Source organism: Chlorocebus sabaeus, chromosome 3, assembly GCF_047675955.1.
Source record: "Chlorocebus sabaeus isolate Y175 chromosome 3, mChlSab1.0.hap1, whole genome shotgun sequence".
Lineage (NCBI taxonomy): Eukaryota > Metazoa > Chordata > Mammalia > Primates > Cercopithecidae > Chlorocebus > Chlorocebus sabaeus.
This window is the reverse complement of record NC_132906.1, coordinates 28,902,661-28,919,804: the sequence shown is the minus strand read 5'-3', so window position 1 is coordinate 28,919,804 and position 17,144 is coordinate 28,902,661. Positions and strand designations below refer to the sequence as shown.

At 40.2% G+C, this 17,144-nt stretch overlaps 1 long non-coding RNA gene across 1 annotated transcript in view; it reads right to left on the bottom strand.

Annotated features, from left to right (window-relative positions):
* LOC140711411 (uncharacterized) overlaps positions 1 to 17,144 on the bottom strand; it is a 45,466-nt gene that overhangs the window by 17,563 nt on the left and 10,759 nt on the right. The window contains exon 3 of the long non-coding RNA XR_012092581.1: positions 13,663 to 13,735. This is a non-coding gene — a long non-coding RNA (uncharacterized lncRNA). The remainder of the gene's footprint in view (positions 1 to 13,662; positions 13,736 to 17,144) is intronic.

Here is a 17,144-nt window from a genome sequence, read left to right as displayed (position 1 = left end):
TTTACTGCACTATCTGGTGCTACTTTGATCTAAAGAGAAGAGCCACAAAGAAGGTAGCTGCACCAGGAAGGGGAACTATGGCATGCGAACAGCTGCAATTGTAAAGCTTCAGGCCACTGGAGAGAGTAATAGTGAATTTCCACTTATGTGACAGGCTCCATTCTAAGCATTTTACATATAGCAACCAGTTAAATATTTATAACAACTTTATGGTAGAGGTATTATCATCATCCATTTTGTACAAATAAGGAAAATGAGGCACAGAATACTTTAAATTACTTTGCATCCCAATAGCCCACTCCAGAGCCTGGGCTCTTAAGACTTCCTTCTTTTCTCCTATTTACTTCTAATAACAACCCCAATAGAAGAAGGATTGGGCCGGGCGTGGTGGCTCACGCCTGTAATTCCAACACTGTGGGCAGCCGAGATGGGCAGATTACCTGAGGTCAGGAGTTCAAGACCAGCCTGGCCAACCTGGTGAAACCCCATCTCTACTAAAAATACCAAAAATTAGCCAGGCGTAGTGGTGGGCGCCTATAATCCCAGATACTCAGGAGGCTGAGACAGGAGAATCACTGATCCCGGGAGGCTGTGGCTGCAGTGAGCCGAGATTGCGCCATTGCACTCCAGCCTGGGCAACAAGAGCGAAACTCCATCTCAAACAAAATAAAACAAAACAAAAAAATAAAAATAAATTAAAAAAAGAAGAAGAATTGATTTGGATTCCGTAATATTAGATGTGTACATGATGCATGGTAGTTGTATTTTTCTCTGTTGTGTGTGTGTGTGTGTGTGTTGTAACTGTTTTTCTTAGGCAAATTATTAAGCAAAAGACTCAGTTTAGTCTGAAGCTAGCTGATCAGACACATAACTGAATATCAGGAGGCTTAATGAGTGGCATCACTTGCTACTAACTGGCTTTAAAGTTAGACCTCAAGGGTTCATTTCCTCATCTATGTAAGAGGGGATTGGACCAATCACCTTCTCATCTTCAAGATGGGTAAAACTACAGCTGTGTCACCTTCCAATAGGACTGAAAGTTTGGGAAGTGAGGCAATTACCTCCCCTGCCCTTAGTACTACCACCAATCAGCTGCCATAAAGCCAAATCTGAACTGAGGGTAAATTCTTTGGTGGTTTAAGTGAGTATGACAGTTAGACTAGACACCCTGACCTCTTTCCATAGGAACCTAGGAGAGACCCTGGTTTCTTCCGGGCTGTATGGGGTGAGTGAGCAACCATTCAGGGTGGCTTCTAGTCATAGAAGGATTTGTTTCAGCAATTTCTAAAACTTAGCCACTTTCTTCTCTTGACTTGTGACTTGATTTGACCAAAGTTTCTACAAGGTAGCCCTCTAAGCTGCCATGGCCTCCTGGGGGTACGGCCTGAGATATAGTCTATGATGGAGAACAAGGCAGTCTGTGGAATCTGGAGTTAAGCATCTTGTTATCATCTCCTCAGTAATCAATTTTATCACCCCAGAGATTTGACTACAGAAAGAGAGTGTGGAATGCTCAGGTGTGGCAGACTGACCTGCCTCAAGCACATATTCTTTCTAAAGGGAAACGGAAGAGGTTCGACACGTGACCTCAAAGCTCAGAAAGTGAGCGCTTCTTACATCTATTGCTGTAGAGAGCTGCACAACAGGCATCATCAGCACTTAAGTAATTTAAGATTCATTCTGTAGGACACATTTCTGGAAAAGGAATCTGAGGAAAAGAGTACTAAAATGTCTAAGCTTTTGGTTCAAGATGTCTTTTCTAACAATAGCTGTTGACTGGAAAGACTAAGAAAAGGTGGCACGTGGCTCAGCACATGCTTAGCGGCTGGAACGGAGGCTTCAGCTATACACCTAGTTAGTGATGTATGACGTACATCACTAAGGCTCTGCCTTTTGCTTCCCTGGCTTCCCTTTTCTTAAAGTCAGGTTTTTCAAGGTATAATTTATATATGGTAAAATTTACCCTTTTTAAGTGTGCAATTTGATGGATCTTGAAAAAGACATACAGTTGTGTCAGCACCACCACAATCAAGACCTAGAGCATTCTCTCTGCACCTTTGTGATCAGTCCTCTCTCTCCATTCTCAGCCCCTGGCAATCACTGTCCCTATAGTTTGCCTTTTGTGGCATGTCATTCATATGAAAGAACAGAGCAGATGGTCTTTTAAGTCTGGCGTTTTTTCACTTAGCATTTTGCATTTGAGTTCATCCATGTTGTTACATATATCACAAGTTATTCTCTTTAATTGCTGTCATATTCCATTGTATCAATGTACCAGAGTCTGTTCACTTATTTACTGGGCGGTTATTTGGGTTGTTTGTAATTTTTTGGAGGTTATGAATAACACCGCTAAACATGAAGATTTTTTATATCTCTTGGGTAGATACTCAAATGCTTTATGTTTTCATTTCTCTTGGGTAAATATCCAAATGCTCAGTCATGTAAGTGACATTCAACTTTACAAGAAATTGTCAGACTGACTTCTTAAGTGGCACTTAGCATTACCACCAGCAATACCTGAGCGTTCCAACTACTCTGCATCTTTATCCGCTCTTGACCTTGTCGTTTTAAAATTTCAATTGTTAAAAAGAGGTATGGCGGTATTTCACTGTTTTTAATTTGCATATCCTTAATGATGAATACTGTTGAGTATCTTTTCATTTGTTCATTTGCCTTCCACATACCTTCTTTGCTGAAGTGTCCAATTCTTTTACCTATTTTTTTATTAGGTTGTTAGTTTATTTTTATTATTATTTGTCCGAGTTCTTTATATATTCTGAAAACAAGTCTTTCATAATATATGTATTTTATAAATATTTTGTCCCAGTCTGTGTCTTGTCTTTTTTTCTTAATAGTATATTTCAAAGAAGAGCACTTTTTATTTCAATGAAGTCCTACTTATTTTTGTGTGTGTGGCCTAGCTAAGAAAGTAGTGCTTATCCATGGTTCCAAAAATCTCTTCCCTATGTTTTCCTCTAGAAATTTCTTATTGTTAGGTTTTACATGTAGGCCTATGTTCCATTTTGAGTTGTATTTGAGGCAAGGGATGGGTTGAAAATCACATTTTTGCATAGCGGTATCTGTTTCACTGACATCTGTTGAAAAAAAACTATCCTCCATTGAATTTCCTTAGTTTCTTAGTTGAAAATCAATTACCCTTTTATTTGTGGATTTATTTTGGATTCAGTTTAATTCCATTGACTTGTGTTGATTCTTTCACCAACATGCATGCTTTTGATACTGTAGCTTTACAGTTAATTCTTTAGATTAACTTTGCTTTTTCTCCAAATTCTTTTCACTAATCTGTTTACTTTGCTTTTCCATAAAAATTTCAGAATCTGCTTGTTGATTTCTACAACAGATCTTGCTAGGATTTGGATTGAGGCTGCATCAAATCTACAGATCAATTTAGGAAGGATTGACATTTCTGGCCACCTTTTTTTTTTTTTTCAGACAGGGTCTTGCTCTGTTGCCCAGGCTGGAGTGCAGCAGCACAACTACTGCTCACTGCAGCCTTGACCTCCTGGGTTCAAGCAGACCACCCACCTCAATCTCCCAAGTAACTGGGACTACAGGCACATGCCATCAAGCCTGGCTAATTTTTTTTTTTTTTTTTGTAGTTACAGACAAGAGTTTCTCCATGTTGCCCAGGCTGGTCTTGAACTCCTGGGCTCAAGCAACCCACCTGCCTTGGCCTCCCAAAGTGCTGGGATTACAGAAGTAAGCCACTACCCAGCCCTGGCTACTTTTTGATACTAATTTATTTCTTCTACCTTGGCTTAGGAAGCCAGCCACCAAGGCGCCTGTTGTTCTTACACAGCTTGTCCTCATGATTGGATCTGCACTGCATGTTAGCTGTTGGTAAAACAATTCATACTGACTTTAACCCTACATGACATAGTATCACCTGGTATATGGACCCAGATTTTTACCATCACTTTAACGAAGTCTTTGCAGGTAACTTTGTAATGTCCTCCTACTGTGGATAAGGTAACCTGCTCCACCACTTGAAATCGGGCTCAAAATTAGCTTTGTTCCATGGAATTTAGGAGGTATGACACAATCAAAGACTTGAAATGGTCTTGTACATTGAGGCTTGCTTTCTTGTGCCTCTGTCATTGCCTCAAGAATACGTCTGCTAGAGAATGAAAGACAACTGGAACTGAGCCAAGTTGCCCCAATCATCCCAGTCAAGGGAAGCCTTGATCAGCTGACAGCCAATTTACCTCCAGATATGTGAATGTCCACAGCCAAGATCAGCATACTGCCTAGCTAAGCACTCCAAATGTAGAAGTTATAAACATCTATTATTGTATTCCACTGAACGTTTGTGTTTATTTTTTATGAAGCATCCTGGTAGCAATAGATAACTGACACATGTGGGTAACAACAGGCTCTTTAAATTCATTACAGACAGCATCACAAAATAACTTATAGGGCTAGGGCAGTCTTTAACCAAATATAGCTAGTTTCATGGGTTAATCACATCTCTTGATTTTTTCCCATCATTCTCAATACCAAATACTAAAGAAAATTATTATAATAGAAATTTTCTAGGTCCTGATCACCACCTCCAACCCCTGAGTCAAGTAAAACTGTAAAACTGTGATGAACTCCATTCCACTTCATTTTTATTCTTAATCACACAGAGGTTATATTGCCTTAACCCTTTTAGTAAATGATTGAGCATCCCAGATGTGTAATGGTTTTGGAAAAGGTCAGGAAAAGGCCAAAAGAAAGGCAAGCAACAAGAAAATGATTAATCAACTTTTCTTCTCATCAAAGTTGTTGAACTGTTTGCTGAATTGGGGTTTTTAATTTTTTATATATTTAAAATTTTAAGCAGCTGTCCTTTGGAGTAGGAATGCCATGGCATAAAGATAAGAGTCATAACATTTAAGACATGTTTATGAAGTCTAAACCACTAACTTGGCTGCAGTTGAAATGCATTAGGCTCCTTTCTGCTGTGCTCACAGCCCTCCCAAAGGCTGTACTGGCAAAGGTTTCTGTTACTGCTGCTGCCTCCTCCCTGGATGGCACCATGGGCTATAAGACAAATGTAGGCATATAACCCACATTAAAGGGCATTGAGAAGTATTAGAATTTGTGCTTCTCCAGGCTTTCACATCTGACACATTTCTAATCACTGGGGTGTGCTTGGGTTAGAGGCCCTTTACATCAGGATCATTTTGCACAGCTTAAATTTCAGGGTCTCCTGTGAGAGCCAAAGAGAAGACAGATCCCCAACCCACAGCCATGCTTCTGTCAAGGGCAATACCTCCTCGAAGAGGGGCCTCTGGGGCCCAGGGACAGAAACCTGCCACCACCACCCATGGTGGCCTGGAATGCTTGAGACCTTGGCCTCAGCAGTAGTCTCATTTGATTGATTTTATTCACTCACCCTTACCCAGTCTTTTTGATGACTTTGTTGCATTGCCTCCTTGAGGAACAAAAATAGACTGGGTAAACTAAATTTGGTTTAGATTTAAGTTCTTAGGCAAAAAATAGCACTAGTCTCTGAAGCCAGTGCAGGGCTTTGCTCATAAGTTGAAGGGGCAGTCCAAAGAAAAAGTTAGGGTTTGTGAAATATTCTAAAACAGCAGGGCAGGCCTAAGCTGATAAGGGCTACTAGTGTGTTTACATGAAATGAACAGTCGAAGCACATTCAATAGAAATTATAGGAAACAGAGAGTGGAATAGAATCACATTCACCCAGTTTCAAATATCTTCTTTACTCATTACCAGCTGTGGTATCAGAGTCTCAGTTTTCTCAGTCCTAAAACAGGGATAATAATAGAACTTATTTCATAAGGCTGTCATGAACTTTAAAATAAATAAATAATAAATATAGTTTGCCTGATACTGCTTCTGACTCATTAAGTACTCAATAAATGGCAGTTAATATTGTTAGTACTGATGCCATTACTTATAGTGAAACTGCTTAGGATGTGATATTATGTAAAAAACCACCAGAATACAAAGTTGGATTGGCAGTATAATTAAAACTATATTAAAAAGAATAATAAGGAAAAGGCTGGAAATGCATTGGAATGATATTGTGTGAGTCAAGTCAGTGGGATTATTGGTGGCTTCTCTTTCTTTTCTACTTTTCAAGTTTTCTGCCACAGTACTATACTATATTTATGATTAAAATAATTTTTAAAAAATGTAAATTATGTGCAATATCTTACCAAATAGGCTAACCTGAATCAAATCATGAGAAAACTATCATATAAAGCCAGACAATGGGACATTCAGGAAGACAATTTCCTTGAATTCATAAAAACATCATTAAAAAAAAAAAAAGTACAAAGGATCCCAACTTTGGGAGGACAAGGCGGGAGGATTACTTGAAGCAAGAGTTTGAGATCAGCCTGGGTAGCAAAGTGAGACCTCTGTCTCTACAAAAAACTTTTAAAAAGTACAAAGACACGAGAACTGAGAACTATACTATAGTTAAAGAGATCACAGAGATAATAGCAACCAAATATAACGTGTGAATCTTGACGGGATCCTGGATCAGAGAAAAAATATATGAAAGTCAATTTTGGGAAAATTGGGGAATTCAAATAAGGCCTGTATATTAGATATGTTATATGCTATTTTTTCTTGGCTATCATAATGAAAGTGTTATTTATGTAGTAGAATGTTCCTATTCTTAGAAAATGCATGCTGAAGTACTTATGAGTGACATGTCACAATATTGATTATATAGATATAGTTATATCTATTATTATTATCAATAACATATTATCTATGGCTAAAAAGCATTATGTTTCCAAAGTGATTTTCATATCTGTGAAATTTTTTGAGTCTTACAAGAAGCCAGTTGGAAAATGATCATTAGTTTTATGGCAAATTTTGACTTTGATTTATCTTACACAGATTTATTTCTTCCACAAATAATTCCCAGAGGACTAAAACCATGCCATTCCAACACATCTAATGTATGTATGTACATGTGTATACATACACACATACATGTATATATATGATAGATATACACATATATATGTATATACATGATAGATACACACATATATATGTATATACTTACATATTTTATTTCCTGATTCCCTAAAATGCTTGGCATCAAATTTTGATTTTGGTCGCTTCTCACTGTTGCTGATTTGATTCAGCTGGTCTTAAAGCGATGCTAAAATACAACCCCTGCCCTAAGGAGTTTACAGCCTCTTGGGAGACTGATGTGTAAACAAGGAATTAGAGTGATCCTTATGAGGGAGATCAGCATAGAGTGCTACAGAATAGGCGACAGGTATTCAGTCACAGGTTAGGGACAGCAGACTGGGGGTGACCTCTTCCACAGTGCTGCCTGGGCCCTTGAAAATGGCTGCCATCTCCCGCTCAGGTGACATCTGTGGGGAAATGTCCTTACCTTGTGGTGTCTCAGCGAGGAGATAATGTGCAGACTGGCAGTCACCAGACTCTGGGTCGGCTTCTTTTTTCCTGTCAGCCCCAAGGTCGTTTGTGCAGACAGGAAGGGTGTGTCAATACACATCTCTGAGCACTAATTGATGTTTTCGAAGGAATGACAGGGCAGGAAATTTCTTGAGGTACAAGAATGAGAGGAGAAGGATTGGGAAGACTTCCTCTCCACTCACCCACCCCCAAGAGCTAATATAGAGTAAAGAATTAAAATGGAACTGCTCAAACATCCTGCCAGGCATCTCCAACCTCACAGCATACCATACTAGGGGAATGACTGAAGAATTACAAAGGATCAATGTGGACATTGTGAACAATTCAATGATTTTATCACTTCAAAGCAAAGTGCCCCTTTTGAATATCCTTATTATGAATTGTTTATAGACCATTTCCAGCAATTGTGCTTCAGCGGACTCTCAGCTCTATAGCCTCGTACATAGTAAACACTCCAGCATGCCCTGAACATTTGTCTGTGCAACCCCAGAGCTGACTCAGAGCTGCTTTGTTCAGTTTCTTTACAAGAGCCAGAAAGAATCATTATAAACTCACCTGAACTGAGAGAATCACTTGGCAGACTTCTAATGTTTGAACCTTACTAACAAAAGCAGTGATGTATAGGGACAAGTACCATTTAATGGTAGGAATTCACACTGAGAAAAGTGATTGCTTGCAACTCACATGGGTTCATGCAGTTTATAATTCCCCCAAACTAGTCTCTGCCACAGATGCTGCTGCACCCATTTGCAAGACAAGAACAGAACAAGCACAAAAAAGCCTGTCCCACATGTGTGTCAAAGAAATGAGAACACACCATCTGCTTTGCCAGTGATAGAGGGTCTGCTCTCTCCACTCTGGCATGCACACTGAAAGTGTCCCCCATCTGAGGAAGGACATGGTGGAGAATGAACTTAGGGAGTATCTGAGACAAAGCAAAATTTATTAAATATTTGCCTATATTCTCCAGTATTGCAAAATGCAAAGACAGGTAGAGTCTGTGAGAAGTCTCCTCTCAAATAGATGGAAAAACCTTGAGTCACTCTTTGGAATAGCATTTTGGTAAAGTACAAACTCTTGCAGGGGAGTGGGTTAATCGGGGAAATAGAAGTTATTTTGGAGACAAGGCTGGTGAATAAGATTAATAATGCCACTTGTAGAGGGTATATTCTAGGCCAGAAATGAAAAGTACAGGGGTGCAGGGATACTGTATGTTACTGTGTGTTAGAGAGAGAGAGAGGGGAGAATGATTGAAAATGTGAAAGCATCAGATGAAGAGTAAACTCACTACACAATTCTATATTGGCTCCAAATTCAATGCTAAAAAGAAAAGTGCCAAAAATATTTTGAGAAATGATGGTGATAGCAACAGGAGACAGACAAATTCCTAGGCAGACAGGGATGAGTCCCTGGTGAAACCTGACCCTCAAGCCAAGAACAGTTTAAAACCTGAAAACCAAGCTGCCAGTTCCAGATAGAGTCCTTGACCAGAGTGAGAACTTCCATCCCCATCTTACTCCCTCTCTCTCTATTGGTTCCTTCTGAATGATGCCTTTTAACCAATCGAATGGTGCTTTCCAAGACCACCCACGAGCCAATCAGCATGCACTCCTCCATTGTAAGCCCATAAAAACCCTAGACTCAGTCTCACAGATGGCTACCCACTTTCGGGTCTCCTCTGACATCTGAGAGCTTTCTTTCTGTCACTCAATAAAATTCTACTCTGCCTTACTCACTCTCTGTTGTCTGCGTACCTTATTCCTTTTGGATGCAGGACAAGAACCTAGAGCTCACCAACCTGTGGGAGTGAAAGAGCTGTAATGCTTCTGTTTGCCAAGCTGCAGGCAGCAGGAATAACAGAGCTGTAACCCTTCCTCCTGCTCAACAAACAACAGGAGAGAAGAAACTGCTGGGTGCCACTCCCTCCTGCTTGCCAAACTACAGGAGTGAAAAAGCCCCAACAATGGTATCATTGGAGTATATTTTAATTCTTCAGAGACTACTTGAAAAGGATGGCACTATTTAGATGTGTGGGTTCTTGGGATATTTGTTTAAATAATGAATCTTCATATGTCTATTATAGATATAGATCTTGTGGAAATGAAGACTATCCAAATGAGAACACATAAGTCTATAGTAAGAGAGTCAGCTACATCACTTGTATTAATATTTAGCAGACTCACAGAGAGGTGGAAGAGTGGGCATCCTCCATGGTGAAAAGAGAAGCCTCAGGCATGCTCTGATTGGAGGTCACTGGCATAGGCCATTCAGAGTCAGGCTAAATAGAAGTGGTGCATCTTATGTGATTGGTTTGGGGACCATATTTGACCTTCTCTGAGTGGTTTAGAGTTGAAAGTGGAGGCAAGAAAATAGTGAAGCTGACCGTCATCGATCAAGTCCTTATTGTTCTGGGTCAATTGCTCCAGAGGTTGTGGGTATAAACCAAAAATAAAATTCTAAGGCTGCCTAATCATCTGAATGGACCTCCTCCTAAGCCAGGGCACTCTAAAATTTAACCTGAAAGACTGGTTCAGGCCATGAGGGGAAGTGGAGGTCAGACTTGCCTCACTATATCCTCCAGCATTAACATCAACACAGACCTTAAGTCTGATAAAAAACATTACAATCTATTCTCTCTGAAGCTTGCTATCTGCAGGCTTCATCTGCATAGTAAAACCTTCATCTCCACAACCTCTTATGGTAGCCCAGACATTCCTTTCTATTGATAATGCCTTTGACCAACTGCCAATCAGAAAATTTTAAAATCTACCTATAACCTGGAAGCCCCCACAACCTCCTTCAAGTTGTCCAACCTTTCTGGACCAAGCCAGTATATATCTTCAATGTATTTGATTGATGTCTTATGACTCCCTAAAATGTATAAAACCAACCTGCACCCCAACCACCTTGAGCACATGTTCTTAGGACCTCCTGAGGGCTGTATCACGGGCCTTGGTCACTCATATATGGCTCAGAATAAATCTTTTCAAATATCTTACAGAGTTTGACTCTTTTCATTAATGGGTCACAGCCCTACAGGCATGTACAGGTTGACAACTGTCCATTTGTGTATTTTCCTGGTCTGGGGCAGGTCCTCAAAATTGGTATTTGGTGCCTGGAGATATTTGCTTTCTTAGCTCTTTTCATCAGTCCACCCATTCAGGCTCAAGGCACTGGGAGCCTCTGCAATGACACACTGTGATCTAGGGAGCTTCCCCAGGTCTCAGCCTGACCTTCTGTTCTGATCATTTGCCTCATACTCTGACCATGTGGCTCCCCATTCTGAGCTGATTCTCTTGGGCTCCCTCCTGATTCTAGGCCTTGATTCTGATCATGAGAACTCATGGGAAATGATGTCTGGCAGATCATTCCACCCCACCTCTGACTATGCTCAGACTAGCCCTCCAGGACCTCATCAACTAGACTTCCCAGTGCATTCATCCAAGGAGAATATCAGGTAGGCCTATTTTATACAGTTAGATGAAAACCAGAAGTCCATCTGGGCTATCACTTAAGACATTAAGACACAGTGCAAGCTTAAAAATCAAGTTTTTAAGTATGGAGTCCAAGGAGATAAAAGTTGGGAGTTCTACTCTCAAAGAGGGAAAGAAAATAAGCCAGAGACTAGGGGATCTATGGTATGGGGGCCTCCACAGATTTGCCCTCTGGCTATGACATAATCAGAAACAAGAAGTACACCTTTGGTCTTGTAGGTGAAAAATAATAACCCTCTTAATTTCTCAGCTGGCCACCCAGCCAGCTTGTCACAAAACACAGATTAATAAGAGAAAAATAAGTTTATTAACATGTATATTTTATATATACATAGGAGACACACAGGGAATGAGTCCATCCCAAAGAGATGGCTTTGAAGTACAGCTTATATAGCATCTTCAACAAAGAACAGTAAATCTTTAGAGAAATGATAAAACAGAGGGAAAGGATTCTGAGTTTGTATGGGGTGGTGTCAATCTGGAGGAAGGGTTAGTTAGTAAAGCTTGTCTTCAGTGGTTAGCCTTTGCTTTCCGTGGGAGACGAGTGGGGAAGAGAGGGAAAAGGATACCTTTTTGTCTCTGTAAAAGTATTTTCCTGAGGGAGGAGAGTTTTCTTGTAATTGCTCTTTCTTAAATGCCATCAGCTCAGCAATCCTTCATATTTTGGGGTAGTGCATTCTGGTCTCTCACTGTCCATTTTTTCTAACACCAGCAAACTTAAATCTATAAAGTAATTGTATTCTTCTTTATTTTAAATTTTATGTAAATTTTCTAGTGGAAAGCTAGCCTGCCAAACCCAGGAGGAAAAATTCCCAAGGCTGGCCTGAGGAAGAAGGAATGTGGTTAGTGAGGCCGCTCTGTTCTGGGGTTTGGCCAGCCTCGCTGCACTGTGCGCTGGGACGTTGTATTGCTTTCCTGTGAAATGTCACATGGGTTTTTAAAATGCTATCACTTACAAGCCAGTCCCCATGCAGTCTAGAGTCCAGCTACTCTCAAGACTTGTTGACATCTTATTCCCCGTGATAAACTCTCCACTGGGTATGGAAAGCTAGTTTTGCTTTTCCTTTCAAAAGGAATAAACAGAACATGGGGAAAAGAAAAAGGAACTAAGCTTAGTGGGACCTCCTCATAGAGTATTTAATCGTCAGGATGCCTAGGGCAGGATGACTCCATTCTTTACGGGTGGGCGCTGAATTCCTGGTTTCCTCAGGAGTTACTTTACAACTGAATTTTGTTGTCTTTCTCTTTGCAAAAAAATCTAAGCACTCGATGGCTGTGCAATTACCAGCAATATTAATACCTATTCCAGGCTCTCACTGACAGTTTATAGAGAGGGAGGGTGGACAAATCAGGCTCGCAAAGCTCCCTCCTCAGCAGTGGCTTCTGAACTATTGATCCACTGTAGGATAAGCATGACAAGGCACAAGGGGGCTAGATGAGACCACTGAAATTGGTAACTGGTTGCTTTCTTTTTAAACTTAAATAGAATTTGAATTAAATTGTCTAGTAATGAAAGGAAAAGTAGAAGCAAAAATAGAATAAGTGGGGAAATATAGCTCAGCATTTCACTGCTTTCATTAGCTAATATAATTTCATTCATAAGCTCCATTGCTAAGTTTAAAGATTGCAAGTTGCTCTAAACCCATACCAGTGTCATGTGTCAGGAGCCCTGTCCTGAAAAAAGTTCAGGGCCTCTGTTTGTGGCTCTAGGATGGGTGGAAGTGGGTTTCCAGGAGCTCCTCCTCCTTGCCTCCCTCTTATCTCTTGGGGCGTCTGATGCTGCAAAGGAAGGCAACAGGATACTTGTTTTTTTCTTCAATATTTTAACCTATGTGGCTAGTGAGGAATCAGTGGATTGATATTTTAGCCTCACTCAGCTTCCACTTTTCCATCCATCTTTCATCTTATGGTTTTAGCATCTATTGTAAACCCATACCAGAATCAGTGACTTCACTAGGGATTATAAAATGGTGATTCTTAATTTTATCATTCCTTCTGTATTTATCAGACAGTGTTCTTCTGTAAAGAAGCATTTTCTTTCAAACAAAACAAAACAAAACAAAAAAACACCTTTCACATGTGTTCCTTTTGTGACTAGCAAATAATCTGGGCTGATTCTTTAACACTTGCAACAAGTCATGGGAATAAAATGTAGAACATGCTACATATTCAAGTGCCTCTTCTATTACCTCTTCCCACCATTTTTTAAACCAAAGGCACAATGCTACATGCTTTAATTTTGTTATTATTTAATATCCATTCATCTAACACATATTTACTGAGTGCTATGTGCCAGACAGTATTCCAGGAGCTTGGGATATAGCAGTGAACAGAAAGAAACCCTTACCCTCACTGGCTTTCATTCAAGAAGAGAAAGGCAGATAATAAATGTAATAAATGAGTAAAATACACATGTTATCTGGTGATAAGTGCTCTGGAGAAAAATAAAGCAGAAAAGTGGGAAAGGGGCTGGGAAAAGAGTTTGCAATTGTGAATAGGCTTGATAGGATCCCTGAGAAGGTGATATTTGGGTAGAGGTCCTCAGAGCTAAGGATCTAAGCCATGCTTACACTTAGGGGAGAAGAGCTCGAGGCAGAAGGAATAGTCTGTGTCAAGGCCCTGAGGCAGAACCACGAGCAGAGGCCTGCCTTAGCAACAAGGCAGCCAACACGGCTGGAGGTAAAGAGGTCAGAGAAAAGGTCAGAGAGGATGGGGCACCATATCCTACCTGGTCTTGTTGGTGGACCACTGTCTGGATTTTAGCTTTTACTCAGAGTGACACAGGCAGCCATTCCAGGATTCTGAATAAAGGAGTGACATTATGTGACTTACATTTTATCAAGATCTTTTTAGCTGCCAATTATCCCAACTCTCAGAGAGAAGGCTGTTACTACCCCCTTTTTATACTAGAAGGAATGGAGACTCACAAAAAGTAATGTGATGTATTCCAGGTCACCATCTATGAGGGAGGGAAGCTGTGATTCAATCTAGGCCATTACATATCAGTTTATAAAGCAGAGGGGACTAACAGACCTTGCTATTAAGGAATGAAGTGGGGTTACGGGTTGTCTGTGTGGACAGATGGCACAGTCCCCTAGCACACTTGCTCTCCATTTTCTTCCCTGTTTGGCAACAAATGCTAAGATGCTTAGCACTGGGCAAAAGCTATGCTGTTAATCTTGTCTTTTCTCATTGAGGCTTCTCATCTTTCCAAAAGATGACATTTCTAGAATCGTGAGTGCAATAAACTTAAGGTCATAGAGCACGGCTCTTAAAAAGACAGTTTCATGAGCTGTAAAAAGTAATCATGGTTTGTCAAGTCAGCAGATCTCTCCCCTTCAGCCTTCTAACTGTCACTAATGCTTTTTTTGGAGACAGCACACTTTTGTTCTTTTACTTTTCAGAGTTGTTGAAGTGGGAGAACTATTTCTTTACACAGAGGGCCCTGCATGGCAGCTTTAACCACTTGAGACTGATAAGAGAACTCTACTCAAGAGTTTTGTTTTGCTGTTTGCTTTCCTGACCTCTCTGTTGAGACAGGCCACCAGCTGACCAAATAATTGCAATAGCGGTTGGGAGATGGTAAATTCCACAGAATAATCCAAGGAAATTCTGGTTTTTCTAATAATTGAATGATAAGAATATTTATGTGATCTTTTCTGCATTGCACTGGTCTACTTGAGGAAAATCAGGTGATAGCATAATTCATACAGAAATAATCAAGCTCCCTTTTTAAAAAAGAATGACACTTTGGGAGGCCAAGGCAGGAAGACTGCTTGAGTCCTAGAGTTCAAGACCAACCTGAGCAATAGCAAGGCCTGTCTCTACAAAACAATGAAAAATAAAGTAATTAGCCTAGTGTGGTGGTGCCTACCTGCAGTCCCAGCTACTTGGGAGGCTGAGGCAGGAGGATCACTTGAACCCAGGAGTTCGAGCTATGATGATACCACTGCACTCAAGCCTGGGCAACAGAGTGAGACCCTGTCTCTAAACAAAAAAACAAACAAACAAACAACAAAAAAAAAGAAGAATGACATATAAGCAATGTCATATTTGAAAATGTACTGGGAATATAAGCATACTTTTTGTACCTAAACTACATAAATCTGAACATTATTTGTACCTATTACTGAATCCTCAATGCTGAGTGTTTCGGCTGGAGTAAGAATCCTTTATAAGCAGCAGAAGAGCCATGTTCTATCAGTTAGATGTAAGAAGACAATGTGGATCCCAGCTTCCTCCATTGCCAAAATACCCCTTTAGATGAGGGGTACATCCACGTGGCCCATGCCAGTGTGGCCTGCTCTGTAGTCAGAGTCAAAACTGCAAAGCACCCTCACACACAATATCCCATCTGAGCTTCATAATGAACCCATGGAGCCGCTATAATCTCCTCTTTCTTATAGACAGGGCAATAGGCTCAGAGAAGTCAGCAATTCATCTGAGGATGCTCAGCAAATAAGGAGTAGAATTCAGGTTTTAACCCAGGCCTTCTGAGTCTAAAATCCAAGAGCTTTGGGTACTCCACACTGTTGGCATGGTGTTGGCTACAGCTCTGATTTAACAAAGCAAAATCCCCATCATCCCTGGCGACCCTTCTCAGGCATCCTTTGGTTGCTGAGGATGACTGAGCACCAGCTGTGCATTTGATGGGCTGTCCAAGCATTTAATATGCCTGGAACAGAATCCAGGCTACACCCCATGCTGGGGAGACTAGTAGTGAATTAAAAGTATCAGATGGACTCTATCTAAGGAATGTAATAGGTTTGAGTCCTAATGACTTAGCCCATTATCTAGCAATAAAGGCTTTCTACCAAGCTATTTCCTTTCAACAGAGCTTCAGTCATGTTAATGAAATATTCTAGGGAAATAAAAAAGTGTTTATTTATGGGAATAAAAATGGTTTATTTTCCACTGCCCATGATATTTTAGTCTTAGAAATCCATAGTGCACTTAGCATTTTTAAAACTCTGGAAATCCTGCCACAATAAACAAATAAACAAACAAAACTTTAATTTTGTTTAACACTCAATTTCCTAACTTTATATGAGCACAGTCTGTGTTTGCTCGTGTAGTCTCTTCTAATGTCTTGAAAAATTTTGGAACATGCTTTGAAAACTCTACAGGAGACTCTTTAGAATAGAAGCACCTTTGGAACAGAATTTTCTGTTTCTTTAGTTTATTTCTGAGTGCTCACCACTAGAACAGTGCCTTCCATACAGAAGGCTGCCATTAAAAAGTATTCAAATGAATATATACATCTTTCTCCTTCATTTTAGCGCTAGTCTTCTAATGTCCTAGATAAACTCCTCAAATTAAAGTATTCTATAATTAATCACTTAACATCAACTGAACAAAGGCCATCCTGGTGGAAACATTTATGCCAAAACTTTCAAATCAAATGACTAATTTTTTTTCTATACTGCTCATAATATTGAAGAGTCAAGATAATAGTTTTTTAGCTAACGATCAGACACAAATACTAAATTAAGTATTTTTCACATGGTAAGTCTACAAGACACCCAAACTTTTGGGGAAAAAAGTGAAAACTTTGATCCCTCTGATACCCTGCACACATGCCAAGAATCTTTATATTGAAAACAGCTGCTTGACTGGCAATTTTTCACACATCTTCCAACTGTTGGGTGCAGGGAAGGCTCCACTGCAGCAAAAGGAAAATGGTAATAAGTTTCTCCTTCCTTGAACGGGTGCTGTGAGAATTCAGAATGTTTTCAAAGAAAACATCACAGACGATGCAGTACCAAAATCTGCTTGACCCAGCATCATCAGGGAGGAGTATTTTAAAAATGACATTCTAGAATCTTAGAGTAAATCAGGCCTTGGAAATTGTTTAGCAGAGTCCGAGTCCGTTCATTAGATAAATGGGCAAAAAACCTCAAAGTAATTGAGTGACTTTTCCAGAGTTATATAGCTTGCATTGAAGGGCTGGGACTACATGCAAGTCCTCTAAGTTCCAAGAAGTTTTCACCAGGTCACCAGTGCCTTTTCTCACCACAGGGGCTTCCTGAGAGTTGTACAGATGTGGCCCCCAGGTATTAGGAAAATGCTTGTGATGAGAATCTCAGAAGTGGGAGGATCCTAGAGACTTGGTGATCTCACCTACTTATTTCCTAGGTGAGAAAATGCAGAGATCAAGCTAGAGTAATCACTCAGTGAATTTAGGATTCTTCAGAGCAGCACCTTCTACTA